This window comes from Rhipicephalus microplus, chromosome 1 (assembly GCF_043290135.1).
Source record: "Rhipicephalus microplus isolate Deutch F79 chromosome 1, USDA_Rmic, whole genome shotgun sequence".
NCBI classification, from domain to species: Eukaryota; Metazoa; Arthropoda; class Arachnida; order Ixodida; family Ixodidae; genus Rhipicephalus; species Rhipicephalus microplus.
In genome coordinates this window covers 29,715,942-29,730,435 of record NC_134700.1, presented here as the reverse complement: position 1 = coordinate 29,730,435, position 14,494 = coordinate 29,715,942, and the positions used below count along the sequence as shown (strand labels likewise).

The 14,494-nt window shown below is 50.4% G+C and overlaps 1 protein-coding gene across 10 annotated transcripts in view; it reads right to left on the bottom strand.

Moving 5' to 3' along the window:
• The window catches only part of LOC119178037 (chitinase-like protein 4), an 820,670-nt gene that overhangs the window by 263,627 nt on the left and 542,549 nt on the right, over positions 1-14,494 (bottom strand). The gene's annotated exons all lie outside the window — the stretch shown is intronic.

The window sequence follows — 14,494 nt, the reverse complement described above, 5'->3', positions numbered from 1 at the left end:
GTTCCTTTTGTCAAGTTTTTTATCACCCAGTTACGCTACGTTCAGCGCAAACCGTACCTGAGATGTTCGAAAAGCTTCGAGGCTGTAGTACACCGTTTTGTTGAGATTACGCCTCTTCGTGAATATTACAGATTACTCTAGAATCTACGTCGCCGCTAGAGATAATGCTAGAACATTCGATGGCAAGTGTATAAACGCCGACGCGCTTCAGCGCTTGTCAGTTTATTGACGGCCGGCGCTTCATTCGCCCGCCGCTATCAGTGCCAGTCGGCATCGCTGTAATCTGACTTTATTTACGAGCCACAAGTTTCACTTGATAAATACTTTAATATCGTAATTTCAGTCTGTTTCCTTTGTCCACGACGTGACCCCGTGACATCTGGTGGAGGTGCTGCTGCATTCATCTACCGGGTTGCCCCGTCAAGCCGTGAATCCAGCCCACGTCACGAAGAAGACACAGACACCACCAGCGGCAATCGAGCCAGCAGCACACTGAAAGAACTAACCCTCCAATACAGACCCCTCCCGCACAACACAAAAGCCATGGCAAAGACAAGAGGCACAATGACAGCTGTGACATCTGCTGCAGTGTTAGTGATGCAGTACCAAAAGAGCCCCTAATTTTCCCCGGATCATCATGTGAAGACCTGGACACGTGACTTCAGTCGCCGAGTGGTCTCCCTCAACCAATAGAATACGGAAGAGAAGCTCTGTCGCGTCTACTTTCAACTGGAAGTGTCGGCTAGAACATGTATGAAAAATCGGGAGTCTACACTTCAGACCTGGGATGTCTTCCGCGGCATATTACTGGACACGTTCAGGAGCATCGCCCGTAAGTAAAGAGCCGCGACATTACTAGAGACGAGCGTGCAACTCCCAAATGAAAATATGACTATCTTTGAGGAAGAAATGATGCAACTCTTCCGTCAAGCTGATCACGAGAAGCCTGAAGACAAAAACGTTTACCTCTTCAATCGAAAAGTCAAGCAAAAACTTTTCGCCGCGTTGATCGGGACCCTGCCAAACATGGTTGCCAAATTCGTTTAGAGGCATCTGCCAGAGAGAAGACGCTCGAAAAGTGGACACGGCAGTACAACCACAATTTCTCCTCTATAAGCTATGCCGACATCTAAGCGCTAGAAACCACCGACTTGCGTTAAACAATCCAAGTGATCGTACAAGAAGAGCTGCGTAAATTGCTTCCTTCAGCGCAGCCTTACGTTGACTTCATCGCGGATGTCGTACGCCAGGAGATCCAGCAATCGCTGGGCGTTTCTCAGACTGATAGCCGTAGCAACAAGTCATGAGCCTATGCCTGGAACGTGGCTCTCTCTTCAATTGAGAGCTTGCTGCCAGTACAAAATCTTGGAGGCCATGCCTCCTACCGCGTGTTGCGACCGTCCTCCGCATGGAGCCGCTCGCCTCCGTACCGCTCTGTCACCTGACACCACAGATGCTCGTAGGCAACTGTGAGAGCATTGCTATGTTTGGAGGGGGCGACTACCACATTCGTTCGCCTTCGAACCAGAGGGGGAATGTGAAATGCGACAGTAGAGCGGGACGTCTGAGGCTCTCGTACCAGGCATAATTTTTCTAAGATGCGTTGCATGAGCTATACTGCTGCAGTCCGCCGTCACGCCCTTCCTCCAGGCGCAGGCCAAGAGGCCACCCCGTCGCACTTCTGTCGCCATATGCCACCACCGCCACCACCAACACCGACGTTCTACCTTTCGCCTGCGGGACAGCGCACAGTGCCGAGGAAAACAGATTGTTGAGGAATGAGAGACGAGACGGTGGTGACGAGCCCATGCCGAGGTAAGAGCTTTCATATGAGACGCAGGCGTCGACGGAGCCGCTGCTGCAGCGGCTAACCAGGCCAAGAGCTAGGCCATTCGGAAATTCCTCGTGGCTCATGCATCATGAGCCACGCGGATCACTGCTTTTTCGGCGGGGCCAGCTGGCCAAATCTAGCGTGGCTGTCCCCCTAGCGCTTTGCGCGATCTAAAACATATTTACAAAAAAGAAGAGATTAACAAATGCTATATGCATCAACGGCATACCGTAAGGTGTCCGCTGGGAAGTCCACTTTGTCAACGTAAGCTTCGGTAAGCATTGGGTCTCCGGCGGGCGACTCTGTGAGAATCGCAGCGGGCGAGGGGTGCGAGGGACGGAGACTGCTCAAATTAAGGGTGGTCGTCTGTATGAGCGGGTAGGTCAATTCGCATGCCTGTGACGCAGGCGTGTCTTTCGGTGATGAACTGACGCCAAATAGCGCGTTGCGTGGCATCCATACTGCAGGCGTGCGAACACAGGCCGACAATTGCTGCATCGTGGCGTTGTAATGTTCCCACGATGCTTACCGTAGGTGGTGTGCTGCAACACAAACGGCGAGGCAGCACTGGAAATGTGGTGTTCATGTTGCTGGTGCTGTGCACGACGTCATCAGTGCACTGCCGACTGCTGATGTGTGGAGCACTGATACCAGACTGTCTTCCGCATTTCACTATGTGTCATAGGGTGCCCTAACTGTACTTCTGCCTTCTTGCGGTGGATGCCTGCACCCTCGGTTAACTTAGAAGGGTGGTGAAAAGGTCCCGTACGTTTGCCTCTGGGCACAATGACGTCACCGTATTTGAGTCACAACTCGGCGACGTGCGAGATCGTGCTTGGGTGTTGGCGCATTAGAAGCTGGGATGCTTGCATTTCCGGGGCCTAGCCACTGGCATGGCCGGGCCTCGTCCAGGAGGCTGTCACGCAGAGGAAGTGCAGACCACGCGGGAAGACTGTACTTCGAACCAGTGATTGAGGTATTCTATTGAGAGTCTGGTGACGAGCAGCAGGTGGGCAGGGGAGCATGCTCATTGGCAGCTTGTGTGTCTGTGGTAGCATGCGCGAGCAGTTCCAAGACTGGCCGGCCCGGTGCATCGTACGCTGTCGTCACCATCCTTGTGGGGGGCTCGCCAGTTGTGCCCGAAAAGCCACCAGGCGGCTTAGCTGGCTCATATGTCATTGGCGATTCGGGAGCCTATGCAGCAGGACATGATTGTGCAGAAATTCCGAGGGTGTCCAAAGGTGTGACTGGCGTCAAATCTGCCAACGAAAAAGTGGCCCTGGTGGCAGAACCAACATCTGAAAAACAGGATGCGGAGACACAGGGGTAGCGGGCCTTTCGGTCGGTGGGCCACTTAAAGTGGCATGCTGATCTCCGTCACTTGTGTAGCCGGTGGTTCTTGGCAGGGCAATATTCTGGACAGGCCGCGATGCGGGAGGCATAGTCGACGCCATGCTGTCGCATTGGAGAACTTTGAACAGCAAAAAAGGCTGGATTGCGGTTGGTGAAAAAACTCCTTGTGTTTGGTTCGTACTTTGCGGAGGCAGTGTTCAGCGTCGCCAAACCGTTGGACGGTGTCCCGTAGTCCGTCATATGTGCGGGTGCTCCAAGAGAAATAGGTGAGGCGTTGCTTTATGTCAGTTGAACGAACTTACTCCAGGACCTCGAACGCGAATTGTTGGAGCCAGATACTTTAGAGCTCCAAGACAGCCTCAGCTCTGAAAATCATGACTCGATGTCGGAGGTGCGGAACGGTGGTAGAGGTGAAACAAATTGCAGCTGCACGGCTTAATCTGGCTGGAACAGGGTCGCGAAGCTCAATGGCCATGGTCTAGTGCTGGTCGCTTGTCTGTTGATCTCTGGTCACCACTTGTTCAGGAACGAAAGACGAGATGGTGGCGAAGAGCCCGTGCTGAGGTCGCAGCTTTTATTTGAGACGCAGGCGTAGGCATAGTCGTCGCTGCAGCGTCCAGCCAGGACAGAAGCTGGGTCGTTCTGAAATTCCTCGTGGCTCACGTATCATGAGCCACGTGGCTCACTTTTTCTACGGCTCGGTCAGCTAGCCAAACCTAGCGTGGCACTACAAGATGTTTGGCGTGCACCTGACAACCACCCGCTCTACTATCACTGCGGAAAGGCCGGGCACACCTACCGCCGCTGCCAACACTGACAGATTGATCTAGGGGTTTTCGACATCAACGCGCCGTGTCTACAATGGGGTAAACGACCGCATGGCATCGCCGACTACCTCGCGGGAGCGCAGTCGACACTTCGACAACCTTATCGCTGGCCATCGCCAGGCCTCTACACTTCACCGCACCACGGGCAGTACACTCGCCGTGCTCGGGTCCGATCTCCAAGCCCTTACTGGGAAAACTAAGATCAGCAATCGATGGAGGTGCGGTCGCTGTAGAAGAAACTACCAAAAAATTCTCTGCGGCCGCCTCCGACGCCGCCGCAATGCAATCGAAACCACCTGCCGCAAGACGAAAATGTCTTGAAGTCAAACCTTCGCAGCCGACGAAAGGCGTCACGCCGCAACGGGGAATAAGCGGAGCAAATAGACGTAGCCATGATCAGATGCCACAACCCAACAGCAATGCACGACAACGAACCAGTGACATCGACGTCATGTCCGACGGCCACAACGTCGCCGCTCTCGTCGACACTCGGGCCGACTATTCCGTCGTCAGTGGGCCTTTCGCGACGAAGTTAAAGAAAGTGAAGACTGCTTGGCAAGGTCCTAAATTCAGGACCGCTGGGGGTCTTGTAATAACACTGGCTGGTGTTTGCATAGCAAGAATCACCATCAATAACTAGACTTATACCTCTAGCTTTCTAAGTCTATAACACTGCTCCAGGGATGCGATACTTTGAATGCACTTCTTAAGTTAACACGGCACCTTCATGGCCTAATAGAGAATAACGATATTCACAGAAAAGGCACTGCCGCCGCACACGCCGTCAGGGAGGCACGCTTCGAATGGGCTGGAAAACCAAGTCACCATTCCTTCTTGCTGTATTGTCGGGATATTTGTCGGCACACAAGAATAAATGGACATGCGAGGCATTGTTGAAGACGACTAGCATCTCTTGAGTAACCACAAAATTTGCGTCGCCAGAGGAATATGCGAGCCTCAGGGAAGTAACTCAACAGTGATACTCACGAACTTCAGCAACGAGTACAAGCACGTGAGCAAAGGTACGATGATTGCTTACACTGAAAAAATACTGGAAGCCGCAAACCCTTCGTTTTAATTGATTCTGTCGAATTCACTATGACGACTCAAGCATTTCAACCGACTTTCGACGTTATTCCGAGCCTTACGCCGCATGAACAAGAACAGCTCAAAAACTTGCTCCTGAAATACAAGAAATGTTTTTTGTCATCGTCAACAATTCGACAGACTACCGTCAGAAAACATAGAATCCTAACAGAAGACAGTACTAAGCCACTTCTTGAAAGTTCGTACAAATTGTCCACGCAAGAACGTGAGGCCATAAAGAAACAAGTCAACAAAATGCTACGCGATGATATCATTCAGCCTTCAAGGAGTCCATGGGCGTCATTAGTGGTGTTAGTGAAGAAGAAGGACGGAACTTTACGCTTCTGCGTCGACTATCGCCACCTGAACAAAATCACCAAGAAGGGTGTGTACCCGCTCCCAAGGATAGACGACGCTCTAGATCACCTTCAAAATGCAAGGTACACCTTTTCGATGGACCTCAAGACCGGCTGTTAGTAAATCAAAGTCGACGAGAGTGACCGAGAAAAGACTGCCTCCATAATACCGCACGGCATCTTCGAGTTCAAGGTCATGCCCTTTGGTCTCTGCTCGGCACCTGCGACTTTTCGAGTCATGGATACGGTCCTGGCTGGCTTTAAGTGGCAGACTTGCCTCGTTTACTTGGATGATGTCGTTGTGTTCTCATCAAGCTTCGACGAACACCTCTAGGGCCTCGAATTTGTAGTTCCAGCAATCGGGAGCTTTGAACTTACCCAGAAGCCAGAAAAATGCCATTTCGCGTACAAGAAGCTCCCGTTTTGAGTCACTTTATCAGCAAACCTTGAGTGCACCCAGACCCATAGAAAACAGCTTCCGTTTTCACCTTCCCGCCACATACCAACAAGAAGGCCGTGCGCCAATTTTTTTCGCTTGTAGGCCTCTTATAGACGCTTCGTCAAAGGATTTTCACAGATCGCCGAGCAACTTACGCAACTCATGAAGACCAACGTGGGTTTCAAATGGGAAACAGCGCAAAGTGAAGTTCGTCAAAAACTCAAACGACGCCTTCAGACACCGCCACTGCTTCTGCACTTTGACGAATACGCCGAAACAGAAGTATACACCAACGCAACCAGCGTAGGACTCGATGCTGTCCTTGTGCAGAAAACCGGTGGCCTAAGAAGGGCTAGCAGTTATGCTAGCTGGTCGCTATGAAAGGTTGAGGCCAACTATTCCACAACAGAGAAAAGGTGCCTCACCATCATCTAGGCAGCGTCGAAATTTCGCCCTTATCTCTACAGCAGTCCTTTCAAAGTTGTGAGCGACCACCACGCCCTGTGTTGGCTAGCTAACTGGAAGGACCCTTCAGGTTGCCTCGCACGGTGGAGCCTAAGACTCCAAGAATTCGACATTACCGTAGTGTACAAGTCTGGAAGGAAACACTCTGGCGCCGACTCCCTGTCTCATGCCTCAGTCGATCCACCACCGCGGGACGACCAGGATGATGAGGGCTTCTTGGGAATCATGGGTGCCAATGACTTCACTAAATGACAGCGAGGTGACCAAGAACTGAGAAGACTAGTGGAATACCTCGAAGGCCGTAACAATGTAGTTCCAAAAGTCTTCAGGCGAGGACTGGCGCCATTTTTCTTGAAGAAGAACGTCCTCGTGAAGACCTTCTCTCCTGCGCGAGCTAGCTATTTTATTGTCGTGCCTTTCGCAATGCGACCGGAAAATATGCAGGCACTGCACGACGACCCAGCAGCTAGCCACATTCGTTTTTCCCGCACACTCGCGAGAATACAAGTGAAATACTACTGGCCACGCGTTGCCGCCGACATCGCTCATTATGTGAGGACATGCCGGGTCTGCCAGCGACTTAAAACACCACCAACAAGGCCAGCAGGACTTCTTTATCCTCTTGAATCACCTCGCCATTCATTCCAGCAAATTGTTATGGATTTACTTAGGCCCTTCCAGACCTCGGCTGTCGGACACCAATGAACTGTCGTAGCTGCTAACTACCTTATCTGCTAGGCCGAGACGAAAGCCCTTCCGAAAGGTAGTGCATAGGAGTTAGCCAAATTCTTCGTCGAAAACATCGTCCTGTGTCTTGGCACTTGAAGGTCCTCATCATCGACAGAGGTACGGAATTTACAACTGAGATAACCCAAGCAATTCTGACATACAGCCAAGCATGTCACCACCGTAGAACAGCGACTACTCACACACTAATAATCTCACCTAGCACCAAAACAAGACCATCGCTGACGTGTTGGTCATGTACGTTGACGTCGAACACAAGACGTGGGATGCCATCTTTCCGTACGTAGCCTTTGACTACAACACCGCTGTACAAGAAATGACGTAGAAGACGCCGTACAAGTCGGTCTACAGAAGGAACCCGACAACGACGCTCGATGACATGCTGCCAAACCTCGCTGATGAACAAACCTCGACGTCATCGTCTACCTTCAGCGCGCGGAAGAATCTCGTCAACTTGCCCGCCTGCGCATCAAGAATCAGCCGACAGCCGCCGTTACAATATTTGTCGAGTGCCAGTCCAGTGACTGTCTATGGATATGAACGCTGTTACGCCGATGTGGACTCAGTCAAAAACTTCTACGACGGCACTTCGGACCGTACAGAGTACTTAAGCGTCTCGGCCTACTCGACTACAAGGTTTTTGCCGAAGGCATTACGAACTCTCAACGGTGTCGTGCTCGTCCTGAAATCGTCCATACCGTGCACCTCAAGCCATTTCATGCTCTAACCTGAGAACTGTATTTTGTCCTTGAAGCTGTGCTTTATTGCTTGTATCTATTGTTTGTTGTCTTTTATTATACCTTCGTTTTTTCTTAAAGCATCAGGACGATGCCTTTTTTCAGTGGGGCGCAATGCCACGCTCCTTTTCTCAAGATTTGTTATCACCTAATTACACTACGTTAAGCGCAAACAGCACCTACGATGTTCGAAAGGCTTCGAGGCTGCAGTAGATCGTTTTCTTAGAATTACACCCACTTCGTGAACATTACCGTTTACCCTAGAACCTACGTCGCCACTAGCAATAACGCTAGAACATCTGATGAGAATTGTATAAATGCCGACGCCCTTTGCCGCTTGTCAGTTGATCTACGGCCGACGCTCCGTTCGCTCACCGGTATCAGTGTCAGTGAGCATTGCTGCAATGTGGCCTTCAGTTACGAGCCACAAGTTTGGCTTAATAAAAAGTTTAATCTTGTAATTTCAGGCGGTTTTCTTTGTCCGCGTCAAGACCCTGTGACACTACAGTACTATTAGCAGAATTTATGATGTGGTTAATATGGCACGTCCAGCTTAGTTCATTCGAGATGTCAAACAATTCAACTGTAAAATTCTGGTTGTCTTTGATATTGTTACAAAGATGAAGTAAAGGAACAGGAACGACACAAGCGGCTGACAGGCACGCGAGTGTGCCAATCAACCATTGTGACTCTCTCTGTGGTTTTTACACTGTAAATTCATTTTGCATCAAGTCTCAGACCCTGTAACATATTGGTGAGAGGTGCTGGGTAACCACCAGGCAACGGAGCTCCGCAGCAGACGTATCATCGGTTTCCAGCCTTGGCCAATGCTGAGCCCTCCTCGTCAACATTAGCGTCGCCGACGAACACGGCGTCGCAACCATACGTTTTCACGCCACTTAAGAATCCCGGTACATGCTACGGGACCGAAGGCGCCGACTTTCGCGATTGGTTGGCCATGTTCGAAAGAATGAGTGTGCCGAAAAGATGGGATTTCACACTTCAGTTGGATAATGTGCTATTTTACTTGAGAGGCACGGCCAAGGTGTGTTATGAAAATGAAGAACTCACAAGCTGGGACCAATGTGAAGAAAAGATGCAAGAGGTGTTTGGTGAAACCACCAGTCGTAAGATTGCCGCCAAAAAGGAATTGGCTCGCCAAAAAGAAATCATACCTTGCATACATTCGAGACGTGCTGGCCCTCTGCTGAAAAGTCGAAAGCGACATGACAGAAGGTGACAAGGTCGGGCATGTCCTGAAAGTGATTGCAGACGACCCGTTTATTCTCCTGATGGGCAAGGGCTGTTCCACCGTGGGCACAATCATCAAAGAGTGTCGTCAGTTCAAGCAAGTGAAAAGTCGCCACATTCTGCAAACATTCGGTCGATTTCCAAACGCTGCTGCAACATCGACTTGTGAAGACCAGTCCGCATCACAACAGCTGTCACTGCCGGGAGATCTGACACGCATTGTTCGTCGCGAACTGGAAGCAATGGCGCCCTCGGCGTTCTATTTGTGCACTACCAATACCACTCCTTTTACTGTTCTTTTTGTTCAAGCCATCGTGCACCAGGAGCTTGAAAACATTGGAGTGCATTCCGTGTGCCATGTCACCGCGCCCAGAGTCAGCGAACGCCCTTTCGCGATGCCCTCCTCTGACCGAAGGTTTTCTCCACGTACCCGCCGCTCGGCTGAGTAGCGAACTGCAGATGACCACCCTACATGTTTTAACTGCCACCGCGTTAGACGTATTGCTCGTTACTGCCGCAACACATAATCCTCGGCACTTCGTTTAACGACCAATATGACCCACTTCGATGGTACCGCCCGCACCTTTTCACCTGCTCAAGAGTCCAATGTCTTCAACCACTATCAGAACACCTAGTAGAGCCACTCACCTTCACCACAACTCGCTCGCCGCAAATACGTCACGCATCGCCCCGTTCGCTGCAGCCACGGCTCTTCTGGTACCCTGTGGCTTCCAGCCGCATCGTGTTGCAAAAAGGAGAAATGCAGCCCCCGGAAATGGTGCTGCACTGACGGCTTCCGTAGCAATTCCTCTCTCCGTTCCCATGAAACGAAATGTAATGGATTTTGAAGTAGACGGTGTATTTGTACAGGTAAATGTAAACACCAGCCCAAGCATTTTGGTCATGAGTTCAAGCCTATGCACACGTTTGAAGAAAGTTCTGACACCAGCGGCTGCACTAATATTCCGTGTGGCTGATGGCGGCACGCCGATGGTTCTCGATCTGTGCACTGCTCGCTTAAGTATGAAGGATCACACTACTTCCGTCATTTTCACCGTGATTGAACAGTGCACTTATGACGTTATCTTAGGGTTGGACATTTAGTCAATCTATTCTGCTCTTATCGATTGTAATACCGGCGTCCTTAAGCTAGAGCGGCCTCATTTTTTATTTCAACGAGAGACCTTTAGGGCAAACATCCACCGTTCAGCAAGGTATAAACACTGGTGACGCCAGTCCTATTCGCCGACGGCCCTATCGTGACTCCCACACTGAGTGTAGAGTTATGCAAGCGGAAGTTCGGAAAATGCTAAACAAAGGTGTCATAGAACCATCAAGTAGTCTTTGGGCCTCCCCCGTCGCCCTATTGAAGAAAAAGAATGGTACCTGGCGCTTCTGCATTGAGTATAGCAACCTCAACAAGATCACGAGAAAAGACGTATACCCGCTACCACGCATCGACGACGCGTTGGACTGCTAGCACGGCCCTACATACTTCTCTTCTATTGAAATTTGGTCCGGCTGCTGGCAGATTTCTGTAGATGACATGAACCGCGAGAAGACGGCCTTCATTACACCAGATGGTTTATACCAGTTTAAGGGCATGCCTTTTGGACTACCTAATGCCGCTGCCACATTCGAACGAATGATTGACTCCCCCCTGCGCGATTATAAGTGGTCTACTGGTCTCTGTTACCAAGATGATGTGATAGTCTTTTCATCTACTTTCGATAGCCACCTGACCCGCCTCGCTGCGATTCTCGCCGCCTTCCGAACAGCTGGGCTACAACTCAATTCAAAGAAATATCAATTGGGCCGCCATCAGATGGCCGTTCTGGGCCATCTTGTAAACGCCGACGGCATCCAACCAGAGCTCGAATAGATCCGCGCCATCCGTAGCCTTCCGGTGCCCCTTTGTACATCCGACGTCCGGAGCTTCATCGGCTTATGTTCGTACTTTCGTGGGTTTGTAAGAAACTTCGCCGACGTTACCAGGCCACTCACAGATTCGCTGAAGAAAGATACCACATTTTCATGGGGCCCTGAGTAGGCTCAAGCATTCACCGCTTTTTTCGGCAACTTGACTATGCCTCCCATACTTGCCCACTTTAATCCTCCTGCTGCTACAGAAGTTTCACCGACGCCAGTGGCCACGGTATCGGCGGAGTTCTCACTCAGCGGCACCACGGCAGACAGTGCGTCATAGCTTACGCCAGTCGCCTGCATTCTTCCCCTTAGAGGAATTATTCCATGACCGAGAGAGAGAGAGTGTTTCGCGTTAGTCTGCGCCGTCGCTAAGTTCCGGCCATATTTATAAGGTTGCATGCTCTCTGTCGTTACGAACCACCACGCCCTATGCTGGTTGCATTCTCTGAAGAACCCGACTGAACGTCTGGGTCGCTGGGTTCTGAGGCTCCAAGAATTTTCGTTTAGCGTCAGCTACAGATCTGGCCGTTTGCACAAGGACGCAGACTGTCTTTCTCGTCATCCGGTGGATCCTCTTGGTTTCGTTGCGCCTGACCTGGAGAGCTGCGTAACGGTGTTTACTGACATCAGCGATATCCGCTTTGAACAACGACGGGATGAGTCAGTGCGCACTATCATCGACGCCGTCCAGTCTGACAACCATGACGCTGAATCCCATATGTTCGTACTGCATGACAGCATTCTCTACTGCCACAACGTCAGCGTAGAAGGCCGTGAGATTCTGCTTGTCACCTATTGTCATCTATGGCCTGCCATACTTGAACAACTTCCCGTTGCACACACACCGGGTCACCTCGGTGTTTCCCTCACATACTACCACGTGGGACGTCGGTTCTTCTAGCCAGGACTGTACCGCAGCGTGCGTCAATATGTCGCCACTTGCGACTTATGCAGGCGCCGAAACGACCTTCTTTGCTGCCATCTAGATATCTTCACCCAAAAAAAGTTCCCTCTGAACCATTTCATCACGTGGAAGTCGACATTTTTGGCCCTTTTCCGACGACGACACTGAGAAATAAATGAATCGCCGTCCCCACGGATTATGCGACCCGTTACACGATAACAAAGGACCTGCGAACCAGTTGCGCCACTGACGTCGCGGATTTTCTTCTTCATGACGTCATCCTACACCACGGTGCACCCCGACAGCTGCTTAAGGACCGCGGCCGTTCTTTCTTGTCCAAAGTTGTCGACGACCTTCTTCTATCGTGTGCCACAGCTCATAAGCAATCTACCGACCACCACCTACAAACTAATGGCCTAACTGAATGTCTCAATCGCGTGCTCACAGAGATGCTTTAGATGTACGTCTCCGAAGATCATTGTGACTGGTACACCACTTTAGCCTATGTGAATTTCGCATATGATTCCACTCGACGTGACACCACGAAATTTTCATCGTTTTACCTTTTGTGTGATCGCCACCCCATATTGCCATTCGAAATCGCCTTGCCTCTCAAGCCATCTGCTTCCGAGTACGCTCGCAAAGTTATTGATCAGGCTCACATGGCTCGTCAAGTTGCCCAGTCTCGTGTCACCAGGTCACAGGATATGCAAAAAGCCTGCTACGACCACCAGCATCGTCATATATAATTTGCCCCAGGTGACCGCGTGCTCTGGTCACTCTGTCGCCGTGTAGGTCTCTCGGAAAAACTTGCGTCCCGATACGCAGTACCTTAACTAGTCTTACATCAAATTAGCGATGTCAACTACGAGATAGTTCCATCGCACTCCAACACATCAAGCTCGTCACTTGTTGACATTGTTCATGTTTCGCGCATGAAAGCCTACTTTGGTCGCACTTCTCCGGACTTGCACTGAGACGGTGCTCCAACGCTCAGTGGTCCTGTTAGAGAGATGAAGTAAAGAAAGGGGAAGGACACAAGCAGCTGACAGGCGCGCGAGTGTGCCAATCAGTCATTCTAATTCTTGCCTGTGGTTTTTCCTTTGTAAGTGCATTTGGTAAACAAGTCTCTTACCCAATAAAACTATTGTAGTTATAACCAACCTGATAATGATGACTGTGGATAGACATTAACACAGTTTTACAAATATTCAAGGACATGAGCCAAGATTTACGCCAGTTACATATATGGGTGAGATCACATTGTATTATGGAATGATCAGATGGGATAGTAATTGCGCGGCAGACAGCACAATCATCGGCGAATAAATAGATGTGACAAAAGTGTTTGAAGGAAGGTGGTTCTATCCAATGAAGTGTAGAAGTTCGTAATCGTACGCCGACATCGTCATGCATCATTTTGTCATTCGCGGTTTAGTGGTGAAGTAGCAAGGCAATCCCCAGTGCGAAGGCAACCTCTTGATGCGAAGCGCGAGCTGTTGATGCCGAGCACGCGTTTGCCTTTTTCTCACTGTGTAGCTGTCTGCCTGCTACCGGACGTCATTAATAAACCCCGTTTCAAAGTGTCGCAGATGCTGCGTAGTTTACTTTTGAACTTCGAAGCCGCAAGCTGCCCCCTGTGCCGATAAGCCTGATCAGGCCACCAAGCACAGTACTACCCAGCAAAGCACGGTCTAAACTCCGCTAATCATTGTGCCTATATCATCCTGCGTGAACCCAATTTCTCCATTCTTCAGTGGCACCGATAATCTGGATGTAGAAGACTGACTGCTGTTGTTTGAAAAGGTGAGCGCTGCCAACAAGTGGGGTGACTCCTTGAAATTGAAGTATGTCCTGTTTTCCCTCAAAGACGTCGTACCTGTGGGTTCTACATTACGACTCCCAATTATTCACGTGGGCCACTCTTAAGAAAATCCTTGAAGCTGTGTTTGGTCGCCCTGCAGTACGCAATCTCCATGCCGAGCAGCGCCTACGACAACACGCGCAATGCCAAGCCGAAAATTTGACTACCGAATGTAATATGAACCTAAGCAGGCGCCTGAACCTCCATTTGAACGAACAAGACAGGACATGGCATATCTTGAAACCACAAACAATGATGCCTTTCAAACATTGCTGGTGAAGTACGGTGTCCGAACTTGTCGCTTTGTGCACGAGCTCCAAAAAACTTCGTAAGCAATGCGTCTTAGTTCGACAACAGCAGACGACTCTTTGGCCTCCCTGCCAATCCGTGATGACGACAACATGTTGGCGCAGATAAAAGTACGCGAAAAAGTGGCTCGACTGCATTTGTGCCTGTCGTATTTGGTTCTCACCAAAGTACACACGAAACTTAACGCCTACCTCCAGACAGGCCAATCAGAAGCATTTATCTTGGGTGTTGCCGTCTGCTTCCTAATAAACAGTCGTCACCACGCCACTGACTTATGCGGCTGACGCGGCAAGGCAACAACGTCGTCTCTTAAGGTCCATTCGATTTAACTGCGCCACATGATTCAGCTCAGGAGCTGCTGCACCTTGCCAGTCGTTTCAGCGGTGCAGCATTAACAAC